This window comes from Zonotrichia leucophrys, chromosome Z (assembly GCF_028769735.1).
Source record: "Zonotrichia leucophrys gambelii isolate GWCS_2022_RI chromosome Z, RI_Zleu_2.0, whole genome shotgun sequence".
Lineage (NCBI taxonomy): Eukaryota > Metazoa > Chordata > Aves > Passeriformes > Passerellidae > Zonotrichia > Zonotrichia leucophrys.
The window spans coordinates 37246998-37262779 of NC_088200.1; the positions used below are offsets into that span (position 1 = coordinate 37246998).

Sequence of the window (15782 nt, forward strand, 5' to 3'; positions counted from 1 at the left end):
ATGCATAAATATGAACAGTGTTTTATCATGTACATGATAGGTCAGATACATAAACCAAACAGTGGATCTATACAACTATATCTCTTTCAATGAGACATTTAAAATAATTTCAGTATGACTTGCATAATATAGCTATATTAGTATCTTTCTGTATATGAATATATTATTATTTATATATGTACAATACATGCAATAAAAACCTTGTATAGTATATATCTGAAATCTATCAATGTATGTAGAAAAGCTAACTCAATTATCCAAATCAATACTGTAAAACAGTGAGTGGAAAGCAGTGATTGAAACATACTACTGTTACATGTAGTTAAATACTTGTAGAATATGGAACCAAGTTAATGGGTAAAATTTATTTCTGTGATCAAAACTGATCACAACATATTAAGGCATGAAAGTAATGGAAAAGCAGTCCTAGCCTTTCAAACACAAAACAAAGAAAATATCTTCCCTATTTCATGTTACCAGCACAACTTGATAATAACGCACTGATTAGTGCATATCAAGTTCATAAAACTGTTGCAAAACTTTTTATGACAAAAACCTTTTTTATGACTCTGACAACATTGGATCCATGACAGAAGATCTTTATTATTAAGACATTTAAAAGATAAAATATCAGTCCCTATTTCAGCCCTGATCTTTAACTGGAAAGATTCTGAACATCAGCTTTGATGGAGGAGGATTATACTTGGCCTTCCCTCCACTCTCATTTGTAGCCATAGCATCTTGGTGTGCCTGAAGTATGAACAGGATATACTCCACCACAGCTCTGCCAGTCTGCTGAACAGTTCTGTGCATACCTATCACCTGACTATAAGAGGTTTCAGGCCCCATCCCTGAAGCTAAAAATTAGGCACACATATCTGCTTTATTGAATATCCACATACCAGGACTTCTATACTGGATTCTCCATAAATATAATGGAAAAGCATGTCACATAATCCAGTAAAAGTCTACATTCATAAAGCAGCTGTGCTTGCACCTGTATTAGTCAATGAAACGTGTCATCGCCTGTATCCAACAGTAATCACAGTCCTTAGTCAATATTAATTCTAACCTAAGCTCTCCTCCTTTAACACAGTCAATGAACTGCTTTTGTAATCTGTCTCTACACCATCACAACTATTCTTTTGTCTTATCCTGTTTTGAGTATAAGCTAGCTAAATCTTGAAAAATGCATTCTTAAGTAATTTTGATCATACGGAAACTATTCTTCCCAACTGTAGGCACCTTTCCTCCATCCTCCCACATACCACTCAAAAATAACTACAGTTCACACAGCAGATGTAGAATGAAGATTTATGGGCTCAGCTTCCAATTCTATCAAAGGCTCCTTTTAAGAGTTTGGGTATACGTCTATTTTTTTTCTGTTCAGTTACTAATTTCCAGAAGGAACAAAGTCAATTTTTATTCAATGTGGGTTGTAAGCATTTAACCACCCTTTTGATGTATTCGAATGCCACATTAAGGACTACTTAACTATGCAAGAGGACAAGCAAACAGGTTAAGAAGCCGAGGTGGCCTGAATTCATCGCAGAACAATCCTCACAGTAGTAGGAGAGTTTCTCAGGTCTTGAGCAGAAAGTCAAGTGAGAGGAATTGTAACCTTCAGAGCAAGGAGACAAATATCTTGCAGACTAATCAACCCAGAAAGCGCTCCTGTCCTCTGTACAGTCGCCCCACGGAAGGTTCACAAGTTCCACTTGTCAATTTCCACTGAGTGCCTAAATTAACGATCTTCCCATACAAACACAGTACTAGACAATCACGAGATTTCTCGCCTCTCTAATTCTTCGGAACGAAAATTTAAAACCCCGCCTAGGCAAATCTGTACAGCAGGGACCCTACACACGCCAGAAAACACGGTAGGAAAGAGCACCACGTTCCTCTATCCTGAAGCGACTTTCACTTTCTGGCACAATGCTGCGGAGACGGCGCCAGCCGTGACACGGGGAGGAGCCGGCGGAAAGGGGGGCCTGGAGGGGGTATCTTGGGGGTCTGCCCGGATCCTCAGCTTCCAGCCGCTGCCTGCCCCGTATCTCCATCCATCCATCCATCCATCCATCCATCCATCCATCCATCCATCCATCCATCCATGCCCGGTACGAGCGGCAGAGGCAGCCCACGGCCGAGTCCCCACGGCTCCCAGCCCAACAGCACCGCGGAGGCCCCTGACATCGGCCGGGGCACGAGGCGGTGCAGGTGACTACCGGGGATGGGACGTCCCACCCCGCCCCTCACAACCCGGACACGTACCCACACCATCCCAGAGCCCGGCGGCAGGGGAGTGGCGAGGGAGCGGCCCGACCTCTCCCTCCACAGCTCCGCGCGGCGCCGCTCCGGCCCCCGAAATGGCTGAACAAAGGGAACCTCGCTCGGCCGCCGCCGCCCCTCGATTGGCCGCGGGGCGGGGCCGGGGGCGGGGGCGCCGCTGCCCCTCTCACCCTGGCAACGGCGGGCGGGATGGAGCGGCGCTGAAATGGCCGCCCGGCCCCGCCTGCCCCTCACGGTCCCCCAGCGCTAACGGGCTCCTCCCAGGAATCCTTTCCCTGGGCTACGCAAGGCTCCCCAGGCCGGCCCCCTCACGCCCGCAGCCCCTCACGCCCGCAGCCCTCCGGCCGCAGCTGCTCTACAGGAAGTATCTGACGCATGAGCCAAAAAAAAGAACAGAAAATAAAATATGAGGCTGACGGTAAAGGTACCGTATCCTGGCTTTCATCTTAGGCAGGTAATGCAAGTGCATACGCAGGGTCTTCCCAATGGATTGAGTGAACGGATTGTGAGCAGCCCTCTGAAAAAGGACTTGGCGGTACTGGTGTATGAAAAGCAGGACTTGATCTGGCAAGGTGCATTTGCAGCCGAGAGCAAGAATTCCATACTGGGCTGCATCAAAAATCATGAGGCCTGCAGGTTGAAGAAGATGATTCTTCCCCTCTGGCTTTTATATCCAGCTCTGGAGCCCTCATGCCAGAAAGGCATGGACCTGTTGGAACAGGTCCAGAGGAGAGTACTCCCAACCCAAACCACTGTATTCTATAATTCTTTGATGTGTGGCCAGTTGTCGTGGCAAGAAGACCACTGCACATTTGTTCATGGCTGTGAGCACCCCAACAAGTTACAGCAGCAATCTCTAATTGTGCTGCAGTCCTATCTCCTTGACTGTAACCATTAGCTACTTTTTTATTAAACAGTGAAAGCTGATAATTTTCACCCAATTTCTAAAGCTTATTGACCATTTAGAAAAGCATGTTCTTGATACAAACTTTGCTTATGGTCCTGTTGTGTGTCTTCTGCTCTTGGAACTCATGGTCTTCTCTCAATCCTCATTAAAACACTCCTCTCAGTCTGCCTCTTTGACATACACATACCCTTCCATGACCCCACATAGTACTGTGATTGCACAACACCAAAAGTTTTTACAGTGTCTTCCATAAACGGGGCTTCCCAGCCACTTGTCTAAGTCAGCACTCAAATGTTGCTGCACAAGTTCAGCTCTAGTATTGCACCCCACTATGTTTCCTAATTATTGCAGAGGAAAACCTGGAAACACAACTGGTCTGAACACCAGAATTTTATACTCATAACACATTCATTGTCTATTACTCCAACGGTTACCTCAGTTTGTTTGTTTCCATAAGATCTGTTTGGTAATCTTGCAAACATTAACTCTTCAGTACTATGTACTAAAGGAAGATCTCGTGCAGGAAGATCTGTTATATGCACATTCAAAATGCTTCTTCCCTCTATCGAAGATCCTGCCCACAGTCAAATTAAATACTAGTTGTTTTCTTGAATAATATTTTATTGTGTATTGTTCTGAGCAGATTGTAGTACAGTTATATACTGAATTGTGATTTAAACCTTAATACTTACGCCTGCAACAATCACTGTAAATTCATTATCTCATAATAAAATCTCTGAGCCAACAGGAAAGTAGGTATGTGGGGCTGTATCTTCTGAAGTTCAGCCTTTCTGAGTACAGAACATATGTCTTATGGCTTACTTACACCTTTGTCAGCAATCTGCTGGCAAAGTCCTGGCCTGTTTTCCTTCTGAAGAGATTCTGTGTGATCATGGTCTGCCTGGATGCCAAATCCTCTGCTATTCTCTTTCTGATAGTTTTCAACATGTTAGTCAGCTGCAGTCAAGTCTAACTGACACATGAGGGTCTCCAAAAGATAACAAAGTCCAAGTCTTGAGATAAAACAGGAGGGAGCCGTGTACAGAAGAGGGGCTGTGCTTATGAGGAAATGTTGGAACTGATCAAAGGAAGGGATAGTTTCTGCCTGTTTGATATCCTGCCAGTTCATCAGTACCAACATACTGGTTGGTCCAGCCCACACACATAATTTAAAATGAGAGTTGCAATACTGTTTCTGGCCCAGCTGTCTGCCCAAAGATGTGGGAGTGAGTTCGTGGTAACAAGGTTTATTTGGTATGGAGAGGACAGCTACAAATACTCAAATTGTGGTGCGTGTTCTGGTACCTGGAACAGCTATTTTAAACCATAGTGCAAGAAAGCTACAAAAGCAGCATAGTCAACTACTCAAGTATTCCTCTTAAGGGGACAGAGAAGTCTCTGTGGTCACACTGCCGTTGTACATCACAATCTCCAATTGCCAAACTGGTTTTTTGCTGGCATAATTAAAATTTTCCAGGTCCAGTGTGTCCGTCCAGTGGCTAGAGAAATGGAAGAATGAAAGATGAAATCTACCTTTGCCTGACTTTACCCACATTTAAGATAAATTTGAATTACTAACTTCTTGACAACTTTCTGAAGATTTCTTTGTTTAAATAAAATGAAATATTAGAAAAAAGCAATGCATTTTCAGTTAGCTATACTTCATTGAAATGGATTTTCAGACATGATGCACTGGTCTGCTGTACTTAAGGCAATTAAACTATAATCTATGCATCCATTTTATTCTAGTGATAGATTATGGCAGAGTATGTTTAAATAGTTTTGCTTTCTATGCACACTTGGAAGAAATCATCTGTGATAAGCATCTTCCATACAAAAGAAGGTGGTCCATTTCAGTTGCTGATTATGTTCTGTCAACAAAACATGAAGGAAACAGGTTATTGCAAAATTAGCTTTGTCTCCATGGCACTGAAGTCTTTTGGCATGGTGAGGTATGTGGCTATTAGATGCAACCTAGTCATGATAGCACATAGCAAGCCAGAGCTAATTTATCTCTCTTCTGAGTATACTAATTTTGACTGAGAAAGCCAAAAGTCTGTGCTAAACAATTCCTAAATTTATTTGAAAGTAGCTTAATCCTACATTGTGCTGATAATGCATTATACAGACATACATTTAATTTTTTTTAAATTTTAGACTGCAAGTCTGTCTGTGCGACTGCAAATTGGTGTTTAGGAGCATACTTTGGAATTTTCACTATAATTTGTTATAATTTTTCAGGTGATCTATCATTATCAGGTGGTTTTTGAGCACCTGATTTTTCTTGACAGGATCAAACATGGAGATTCATCATTTAAAAGCATGGAGACACATAATTCCTTAGTAATAAAGGAAACTGTACAGTTCCCATGAAAATTTGCCCTCCAGCTTACAAAGAATGACTTAATTGAATTTTTGAGTTGTTGTACAGGGGAATCGGAAACAACTTGAGGTGCTCTACAGATGCTCTACAGATAATGTGTCCTGTAATTTTTCCAATTTTGTCTTCCCTTTATAAGTAAGCATAAGGTTAGGATTGAATAAAACCTAGAAATTAATGTAAAAGTGTTTTGGTATTTGCATGAGTTTGCAATTTTGAAAGATGCAGTGAAACAGGTATAACTGCCGAATACATATCAGTGAGAAACAAATTTACTTAGTCATGGACCATGTTTTAATGCTAATATCACTGTTCTGTTGATCATCAAAACCAAGAGGATGTTTATATCTTCTAACATGCATCAAGTTAGGAGAGCAGGACTGTGAGCTGTATTCAGTCAGAGGTGGACAAGAACCTGGCTTTGAGCACTATGTTTGGATTTGGTGTCACAATGAAGATCTGTGACATGTGGAAATGGACAAAATATCCACCAAGTTTTTTGGTGGTTTCTCAAAATGGCCACTTGACAGCAGTTTTACCTGCAGTTTTACCTCTACTTAGATGGGAAAACAAGTCCAGCATTTGTTCTGGTCTTTCTTGGTTATCTTGCCCAGTTAAGTATGCTCATGGACTCTGATGTCTGATTAATGTACTGTAGTACTGAAATTACTTAATATGTTTAGAGGTGAAGGCGGCATCTAATGTGGTAAAATGAGTGACTCTCCACAAAATATGAAGAAAAGGCATTTTTGCATATTCTTCCTTATATTGTGATGTTTCATACCTTGTTAGGTCTAATAATAGAACTACTTCTTCTGGAAACCTGATACTTTATCTCAAGATGAACTTGAAAAGAGTATGAATTTACCTTTTTTTTTTTTTTCAATCAGTGTCCAGCTGCTGTACACTTTTTGTCCTTTAGTTTCTGACGCTTTTCCCAAAGTATCCAATGATTGTGCTACAGCTGAAGTTCTGTGGGCACTTTACAAAGGCCCTTTCTGACAGCAAAATGAAGAAGTGCTACCTAGTGTTGCACCTCTAGACAGTGGAGACAAAATACTGTAGGGAAATGTGTGTTCCATACCAGTGTGAGTGGTGCTAAATTTTGTCTCCAAGGCTTCCTTATATCCTGGGTGTGGGAGGGTGAGAGAGAGGGAGGGTGAGAGGGAGGAAGGAGGGAGGGAGAGAGGAGGGAGGGAGGGAGGGAGGGAGGCTGGGAGGCAGGAAGGCAGGAAGGAAGGAAGGAAGTGGCGGAAGGAAGTGGCGGAAGGAAGTGGCGGAAGGAAGGAAGGAAGTGGCGGAAGGAAGTGGCGGAAGGAAGTGGCGGAAGGAAGTGGCGGAAGGAAGTGGCGGAAGGAAGTGGCGGAAGGAAGTGGCGGAAGGAAGTGGCGGAAGGAAGTGGCGGAAGGAAGTGGCGGAAGGAAGTGGCGGAAGGAAGTGGCGGAAGGAAGGAAGTGGCGGAAGGAAGTGGCGGAAGGAAGTGGCGGAAGGAAGTGGCGGAAGGAAGGGGCGGAAGGAAGGGCGGAAGGAAGTGGCGGAAGGAAGTGGCGGAAGGAAGGAAGAAGAAGGAAGAAGGAAGGAAGGAAGGAAGGAAGGAAGGAAGGAAGGAAGGAAGGAAGGAAGGAAGGAAGGAAGGAAGGAAGGAAGGAAGGAAGGAAGGAAGGAAGGAAGGAAGGAAGGAAGGAAGGAAGGAAGGAAGGAAGGGCGGAAGGAAGGAAGGAATGGCGGAAGGAAGTGGCGGAAGGAAGTGGCAGGCAAGGAAGTGGCGAAGTGGCGGAAGGAAGTGCGGAAGTGGCGGAAGGAAGTGGCGGAAGGAAGGAAGGAAGGAAGTGGCGGAAGGAAGTGGCGGAAGGAAGTGGCGGAAGGAAGGAAGTGGCGGAAGGAAGGAAGTGGCGGAAGGAAGGAAGGAAGTGGGGAAGGAAGGAAGTGGCGGAAGGAAGGAAGTGGCGGAAGGAAGGAAGTGGCGGAAGGAAGGAAGGAAGTGGCGGAAGGAAAGGAAGGAAGGAAGGAGGAAGGAAGGAAGGAAGGAAGGAAGGAAGGAAGGAAGGAAGGAAGGAAGGAAGGAAGGAAGGAAGGAAGGAAGGAAGGAAGGAAGGAAGGAAGGAAGGAAGGAAGGAAGGAAGGAAGGAAGGAAGTGGCGGAAGGAAGTGGCGGAAGGAAGTGGCGGAAGGAAGTGGCGGAAGGAAGTGGCGGAAGGAAGTGGCGGAAGGAAGGAAGGAAGGAAGGAAGGGAAAGGAAGGAAGGAAGGAAGGAAGGAAGGAAGGAAGGAAGGAAGGAAGGAAGGAAGGAAGGAAGGAAGGAAGGAAGGAAGGAAGGAAGGAAGGAAGGAAGGAAGGAAGGAAGGAAGGAAGTGGCGGAAGGAAGTGGCGGAAGGAAGTGGCGGAAGGAAGTGGCGGAAGGAAGTGGCGGAAGGAAGGAAGGAAGTGGCGGAAGGAAGGAAGGAAGTGGCGGAAGGAAGTGGCGGAAGGAAGGAAGGAAGGAAGGAAGGAAGGAAGGAAGTGGCGGAAGGAAGTGGCGGAAGGAAGGAAGTGGCGGAAGGAAGGAAGGAAGGAAGGAAGGAAGGAAGGAAGGAAGGAAGGAAGGAAGGAAGGAAGGAAGGAAGGAGGAAGGAAGGAAGGAAGGAAGGAAGGAAGGAAGGAAGGAAGGAAGGAAGGAAGGAAGGAAGGAAGGAAGGAAGGAAGGAAGGAAGTGGCGGAAGGAAGGAAGTGGCGGAAGGAAGGAAGGAAGGAAGGAAGGAAGTGGCGGAAGGAAGGAAGGAAGTGGCGGAAGGAAGGAAGGAAGTGGCGGAAGGAAGGAAGGAAGGAAGAAGGAAGGAAGGAAGGAAGGAAGGAAGGAAGGAAGGAAGGAAGGAAGGAAGGAAGGAAGGAAGGAAGGAAGGAAGGAAGGAAGGAAGGAAGGAAGGAAGGAAGGAAGGAAGGAAGGAAGGAAGGAAGGAAGGAAGGAAGGAAGGAAGGAAGGAAGGAAGTGGCGGAAGGAAGGAAGTGGCGGAAGGAAGGAAGGAAGGAAGGAAGGAAGGAAGGAAGGAAGGAAGGAAGGAAGGAAGGAAGGAAGGAAGGAAGGAAGGAAGGAAGGAAGGAAGGAAGGAAGGAAGGAAGGAAGGAAGGAAGTGGCGGAAGGAAGTGGCGGAAGGAAGGAAGGAAGGAAGGAAGGAAGGAATATTTAAGTAGTAAATTAAAAAATATATATATTCATGTACAGTTAATTCCTATCATAAAATAAAGCAAGATTTATTTGCTTTATTGCAACAATATGCAATTTACATATTTTGGAAGCATTATATGTGGGGACAAACTAAGAAGATACTCTTGGCCATGATCTTGTCACTAAATGTGAGAAATACAGGATTAACCAGCTTTGCTGGTCAGACAGAAATAACAAATTACTTAATTGATTTAATAGGCATGATTAATTCATATCATAGACAAAATTTTGAATTTTCAGTATGTTCAGTTACATACTTAAGTTTTTCCTGGTTTGCAAGAATCTGAAAATATTACTGCTATTTTGCCTGTTGAAAGAGTATTTCTTTTTTGCAAATATCATGAACTGCCTTTATCCTTATGGGGACTTACTGTTAAGAGAATTTACATACCAATTTTTTGTGTTTGTGTCATTGCTTGTAGGAATTTGATCATTTTTTTAGCTAAAAGTATTTTTTCAACTACATACTGGAAAGATGGTGTTTAATGTTAGCTGTTGAGATATTTTTCAACTTAGTTTCTATTTTGTACCCCTACAAAGGATTAAGCTGTTTTCCTAAAGGTTTTGCTTCACAATTGAAGATAAATTTAGCAGTAGCAACTAAAGCTGTTATTGCCTGAAGCAATCTACACCAGCTATTTCTCTGAGATTAGTCATAGCATGCCAAGTACACATTAAGTGGAATTTAAAATATAAATGTTCTGGAATAAATGTCAAATTGTATTGATTATAATGTGTTTAAACTTTAAAACAAATTAAATATATGCTTTAAAGCATATATTTCATTGTGCTGGCTGAAGGTCAGAAGGATTGAAAACTGCCATGTTAAATAAATGAATGGGGAAAAATTGTGAAGCAGGCCATCAACACATAAATCAAGGTCATTAGCAGTTGCAGGCAAAAGAACTGTTATCATCTGTCTAAGTACCTTTTTTAAACAGAAAATTCTTTATGAACATTTTCTGAAATCTTCATGTTGTTCTTGGTTGGCTACTGAAGTTTTTTCAATGGAAGACTGAAACCTTTGATTCATGTTTCATAAAGTTAGTTTGTCCATCTGGAAATGGCAGGAATTCTGAGGAGAAATCCTTGGAGATATTTGAAGGACCTGAATGAGCTGCATGAAGAATGTAATCTGTTGTCACTGTGACTTTATTTTCCAACTACTTTGCCATGAGCATAGAATAGTAGAACCAGCAGAAAAGATGTAAGTGCTTACAGGTCAAAGATTTGTTTTGTGGGGATGACAAAATTTACAGAGTGCTGTACAGACACAGGCATAGTCCTCTTGCTTTTGTCTTTACCAGGAGTGGAGGTAACAGCAGTAAGAGTGCTGAAAGCACCTTTTCCTCATTTCAGGATCAATGCCAGTGGCTACATTAACCAATGGTAAAGATCGGGATATGAGTTATCTCCAAGGTAGTTGTGCTAGAGATTGAAAGAAAATATTATGAGAGGTTAGAGATTAGCTAATTTGAGAAAGATGAAAAAAATAATAGAAAATAACTAGAGTTAATTAGTGAAGATGTCAGGTAGGTGTCTAAGATTTATGAGCAGTGAAGCTGGGAATAACTGGGAATAAGGACTCAGAGAAAAGGAAAAGAAGTATTGCCAGGTCTCTAATTTTCCTTTTACTTTACTTTCTTGTGATAAAGAGTTCTATAACTTAATTTGTTACTTCTTGATTACCATTGTTATGAATTGTTAGAACCTAAGCCTAAAAAGAGCTTAATTTCAACAGACTTCAACAACAAGACTATTAATTTTCAGTGTTTTTATTTGCTAGTTTGGGTCAGGTTTGGTAGGATTTTCTCATATTTTCAGTTACTTGCATGGGATGATTTAAGTGTTAAATTCAGAATGATGATGCATGACAACTACAAATTCAGAAATATTTAAATTACTGATTTTGACAATTGGATGTCAACTTAATGGAAAACTGCATAGAAAATGGAGATCTGTGAGATTTTGAGAGGTTGCTTATTTTAATGCCCATTTCTGTAATTATTCAAGATAATGGCTATGGTAACAACAGGAACCAAAAATTATTATGTCTCAATTAAGTTTAGTTGAAGATGCCCCTGCTCATTGCAGGAGGATTGGACAGGATGACTTTTAAAGGTCCCTTCCAATCCAAACTATTCCATGATTCTGTGATTCTTTGAAAGCACCATTTTGCAAATGATGAAGTATGGAGTATACTTGGTGAAGTCATTTTGGCCTGGAGAAGCAGCCTGGGTGTTGTGGCATTTGCTCCTCAGACAGGTGTGCTGGGGAGCCTGGGCAAACCTGTCGGCAGTGCTGATCCTGCCTGCCTGCCTGGTCAGCCTGGCTGGTGAGAGTTCTCCTAGCACCAGCAGTACAGCCGGCAGGGAAAAGCACAGGTGGTTACAGGAAATGGGATGCTGAGTGAGTGCTCTGGAATGCCACTATTTTTTTAATGAGACTCTTTGACTAAAAGATTTGGGAAAAGAGTGGCCTAGAAATTGCAGAGGTTACTGGTTTGTGTGATAACTGGAAGTCCCACACACAGTGCACTGTCTTTGGCATCTAGAGTGAATACCAAACACTTTAAAAATTATCAGAGGTATTTTCAAGGTTCTGGATACAAGAGATACCCAAGGACACAACTGTATGTGCTCCTAAATGTTCTGATAAAAATACATACTTGCAGTATTTTTCTCAAGTAATATAATAATTTTATTTATTTCTCAGAACTCCGCTGAATTAATTTTCATTTAATGAATGAAACTCAAACCATAAAATTCTATCTGTAGACAGGTCAGCTACATTTGTGCCAGGTTTCACACAGCTGTCATTTGTCTGTCCTCTCACACATTATGCTGCATTAAGAACAAATACAATTACTGAACCATTAGGATACATGATCCCAAGTACTTAGCCATGATGACATAAAAATAGAGAAATCAGTTGTTTGCATTCCAGTATGTCATGTTTGCAAATAACTTTGTACTAAAAGATAAAATGATGACATGGCATGACATGTCAATAAGTGTATTAACTATATTATCAAATCTCCCAGTATTATAAACAAACTTAAGTTGCTTTTATCTTCTGTTTAAATTGTTGGTGTTTTTTTTGTTATGCTTACAAATATAAAGATAATATATGTGTTTCACAATTGCAATTTAAAATATGTTACAGCATTCAAGTCACAGCTAGGTCTAGACAGTCAGGAAAGTTGTATAGTAAATACAAAATTATGACATAGTCCCTAAATATTCTGACTTCATCAAAGGCATTGGCACCATTCCCATATTTTATGTGGTACCAGGATTTCATTCAGTGCCCAATGTAGATCAAAAGGCCAAATACTTGAATTTTTCAAGGGCATCAAGTTTTTAAACATGGGAATATCCACCTAGATATAATCATGATGTCAAGTATTTATACAATTCTTATGTTTAAGTCAGAAAAATAATTCCAAAAGAACTCTGTGTCATCACAGTACTCAAACCATCAAACCATCTTTGATAAGTCTAATAGCATCTCTTTAGCAAGATAAAATCACTGTGATTGAAAAGCATCACTCTCTTTTCTTCCCAGTAAAAATGACGGTTGAAACGCAGAATTAAAATCTGCTTTAAAGAAAGAAGACGGAATTATGAACGTGTTAGGCATGAGGGAAAAAAATATTTCTCTCTCTCTAAGCCCCCAAAAGAAAGAATGAGTAATTTGACAAAAGTTCACTTGAATATTGGAACGTTGTCAAAGGACAAGCATTGCTGGAAAGCATTCCAGTAAAAGCTATCAACATTCTTGCTGAGGAAACATGTTTGGAAATAGATTTACTGACCTTTCCCTTGCAAAATATCTTTTTATAAAATATCATAGTACTTAGCAGATGTTAACCAAGCTGAGTTAATTTGCAATATATGAGACATTGAGTTTGGTTGAATGGCAGCAGAGCTCTTGATTTGAAATGTATTTCATCATGATCTCCGGAGGCATTCTGACTGCTGTCCAGAACCATTCCAGAGATTACTGAGGACATTTGTTGCACAATCTCCCTTGAACTCACGGTGGAAGCTGGAAAGCAATGATAATTTCACTGTTTGTGAACAAATTGTGCCTGATCATATTGTAGATATAAAAGGAAGGGTGGAGGCTACACGATAGCTTTGCATTCCCTATGCATATATTCGGACATTTAATATGGCTGGTTTTCACTTCCATCTCAAAGGTAAAGGAGTGAGGAGGACATGGCAGCTGTGGTCCTATCCCATATGCCTTTTCAATGCCTCTGAGAACCTGGACTTTGGAAAGGATACTTCCAGGAAGACACACAAATGCCCTCAGGGTGGTATTTCATTCTGCACACTTTCCTTGGAGATGTGGGAGCTGAGGAAAGGAATGTGCCCCATCAGGGATGAAAGTCAGCTGTCTGTATCTTTCAATCTTCATAGCACTGTTATTAGATAATGTTTTTATTTACAAAAGAGAAAATCTATATGCTTAATCTATTCTTATGCAATGTCTGTGGCTCTCTTTCACTGGCCTACAGTAAAAGGCTCCCATGACCTTCATCGAGTACTATTTTCTAATCTTGGTTGTTGAAAGGAAGAGCAGCCATAGTGGGCAACATTTTAGAATACTGGAATTTTTGTTTTTGCTAAAAATAAATATAAGCATAAAAAAATTAGCCCCTAACATTTCTAGTTTGAAATCTTTCAATGCTGTGAAAACATATTTTTCTTCTCCAAGTTGCTAACATAGTAGTTTTAAGTCCCAAGCAGTTTTCTGTTCTTTAAGAAGATTCTTTAGGTGTCTTGAGATATTTTTTTCATGTCTCATCCCTTGTCATATTCAGATTGTGAATTTAGTTTATGTGTAGATCCTCTTGTCATAAGGGGAGCTTGTAGTAATTTTGCCTAAGACTCTATCGATTTCCTGGCATTACTGCAAACTCTTTCCTACAGACTTTGACAGACTTCTGGCGCCTCTCTAATTTTCATATGACCTTTTTTCCCTTTTTTTGCACAATTTAACATTACATTTTTAATGCCACATCTTTGTTTTTGCTGGCTTACATTGTTCCTTCCCTATATGCCTGTGATCAGTTATGATGACCCCATGGATCATCAGTGGTTTCATGTTGGAAATAGTTTCCCTAGACATCAGCTTGCTACAGAGCTCAACTGGCAGTGTGCTTACTCCATAGGAAATACTACATTCTAGTGAACCTATTTGTTTCTCTGCACAGAGAGGGGAGCATTCTTTCCACCTGTCATCTTAAATCGAATTTATAGTCATCAAATATAAATATATTCACTTCCCTTGCAATTATAAATGAAATAGTTACTGAGGTTTCTTCTCACAAGATTTGTATTACTGTCCACTTGGAGAAGGGCTTCTTTTTCTTTCTTTAAAACCTATGCTTAGAATTTTCTTCATAGATATAGTTTTTCAAGATTGCTTTCCCATGTTTGTAACTTTGTACTACATTCTTTCTGAAAAATAATAAAAACCTCCTCAATATACCAATTAGAAAAAAAATATTATAAACCAGAAAATCTGTTTAGGTACAGTAAGTCAAATGTTTCATTCATTCCTTTGGTATGCTTAATTTTAGAACTGATGAAGTGAATAATTTGCTGTCAAGAGAAGAAGCATATGGCTATGGCAGTTCTAGGTGAGAAAAATTTAATTTCTGAATACATAACAGCATATGATTCCATATAAGCTACAGAAATGGCTTTATTCTGGAGATATGTTTCAAATCTTAATGTATTTCATAGATAGAATAGTTGATGTTGGAAGACAGTTCTGGAAGTCATCTGGTACAACCTCTGCTCAAGCAGAGTCACATAGAGCTGGTTTCCTGGGACCATGTGCAGATGGCGTTTGACAATCCCCAAGGATGGAGATTCCGCTACTTCTCTGGGCAACCTGGGCCACTGCTCAGTCATTCTCACAGTAAAGAGAGTTGTTCCTTACATTCATGAGGAATCTTCTCTGGCTCTGCCTTTGGTCCTGTCACTGAGCACCACTGGAAAAAGCCTGGACACCTCTTCCCTTCCTTCAGGTATTTATACACATACATTTATGACATTGCCCTTGAGCATTCTCTTCTCCCCTCATCACTTTCACATCCCTTCTCTGGCAGTACTTCTAATACAGCCCAGGGTATCATTAGCCTTCCTTGCAGCAATGTCTTTACATACAAATCACATTCTTGTACTATTTTGGTTTTTTTTATAAGAGATTTGCTTGTAGAAAATTAGCTTCCTTTCCCCTCCAGCATTTAAAATATTCTTTTTGTTATTCCTGTGCTTTTCTCAGGGACAATGTAACGATAGTGATTTTTCTAAAAAAAAAACATAAACAGGATTTACTTCACTCTTTAACCTGTAGTATATAATTAGAGATAGTTTCCAAGTAATACCCCAACTCTAGTACATCAGTTTTGTAGTTCAGCACAGCTAATAATTTCCCAGAACAAGATCTATAAATTAATTACTATTAACATGCAGAATTTAGTGTTGAAGTTCATACAGTGCTGTGGAAACTTGTGGCAAGGTAAAACTGACTTTATCAGATCTATCTGCACTTTATAATTACAAAGCTGAGGATGCTTTATTCATATCTGTCACCAAGTTTTAGCCACTGTCTTTTCTTGTTCCAGTGTTTTCCATTATTTAACAATTACAATATGACACCTGGCAGATGCTATTTGTGTTTATATTTTTGTTCTTTGCCTCTACCACTGAGAGCAGTAAGAGTCTTAGTGCTTGTATGCCATTTGTCCTTCAACGAAGGCAGCTGATGTACATTCTTCCCCCACTTAGATAAAGAGCAGTTTAATGAGATTTATGTGCTGTTTCTGGTAAGAGGCCAGTGGCTGATTAGTGAACTAGCAGTATACTGACCTCTTCCTTTAACCTGCTTTATATTCACTGCATGTTGACCTACTAGTGTAAAGCTTAGAGCCAAATATTTAATGATGTGTGGATTATTCCACACCCAAATTTTCACTGACAAGTA

At 40.8% G+C, this 15782-nt stretch overlaps 1 protein-coding gene across 2 annotated transcripts in view; it reads right to left on the bottom strand.

The window, feature by feature from the left end:
- Nucleotides 1-2411, bottom strand: part of TNPO1 (transportin 1) — a 73447-nt gene extending 71036 nt beyond the window's left edge. For both annotated transcript variants that reach the window (XM_064735416.1, XM_064735417.1), the window contains exon 1: nucleotides 2272-2411. The gene's annotated coding sequence lies outside the window, so the exon portion shown is untranslated. The remainder of the gene's footprint in view (nucleotides 1-2271) is intronic.
- Between the last annotated feature and the right edge of the window lie 13371 nt (nucleotides 2412-15782).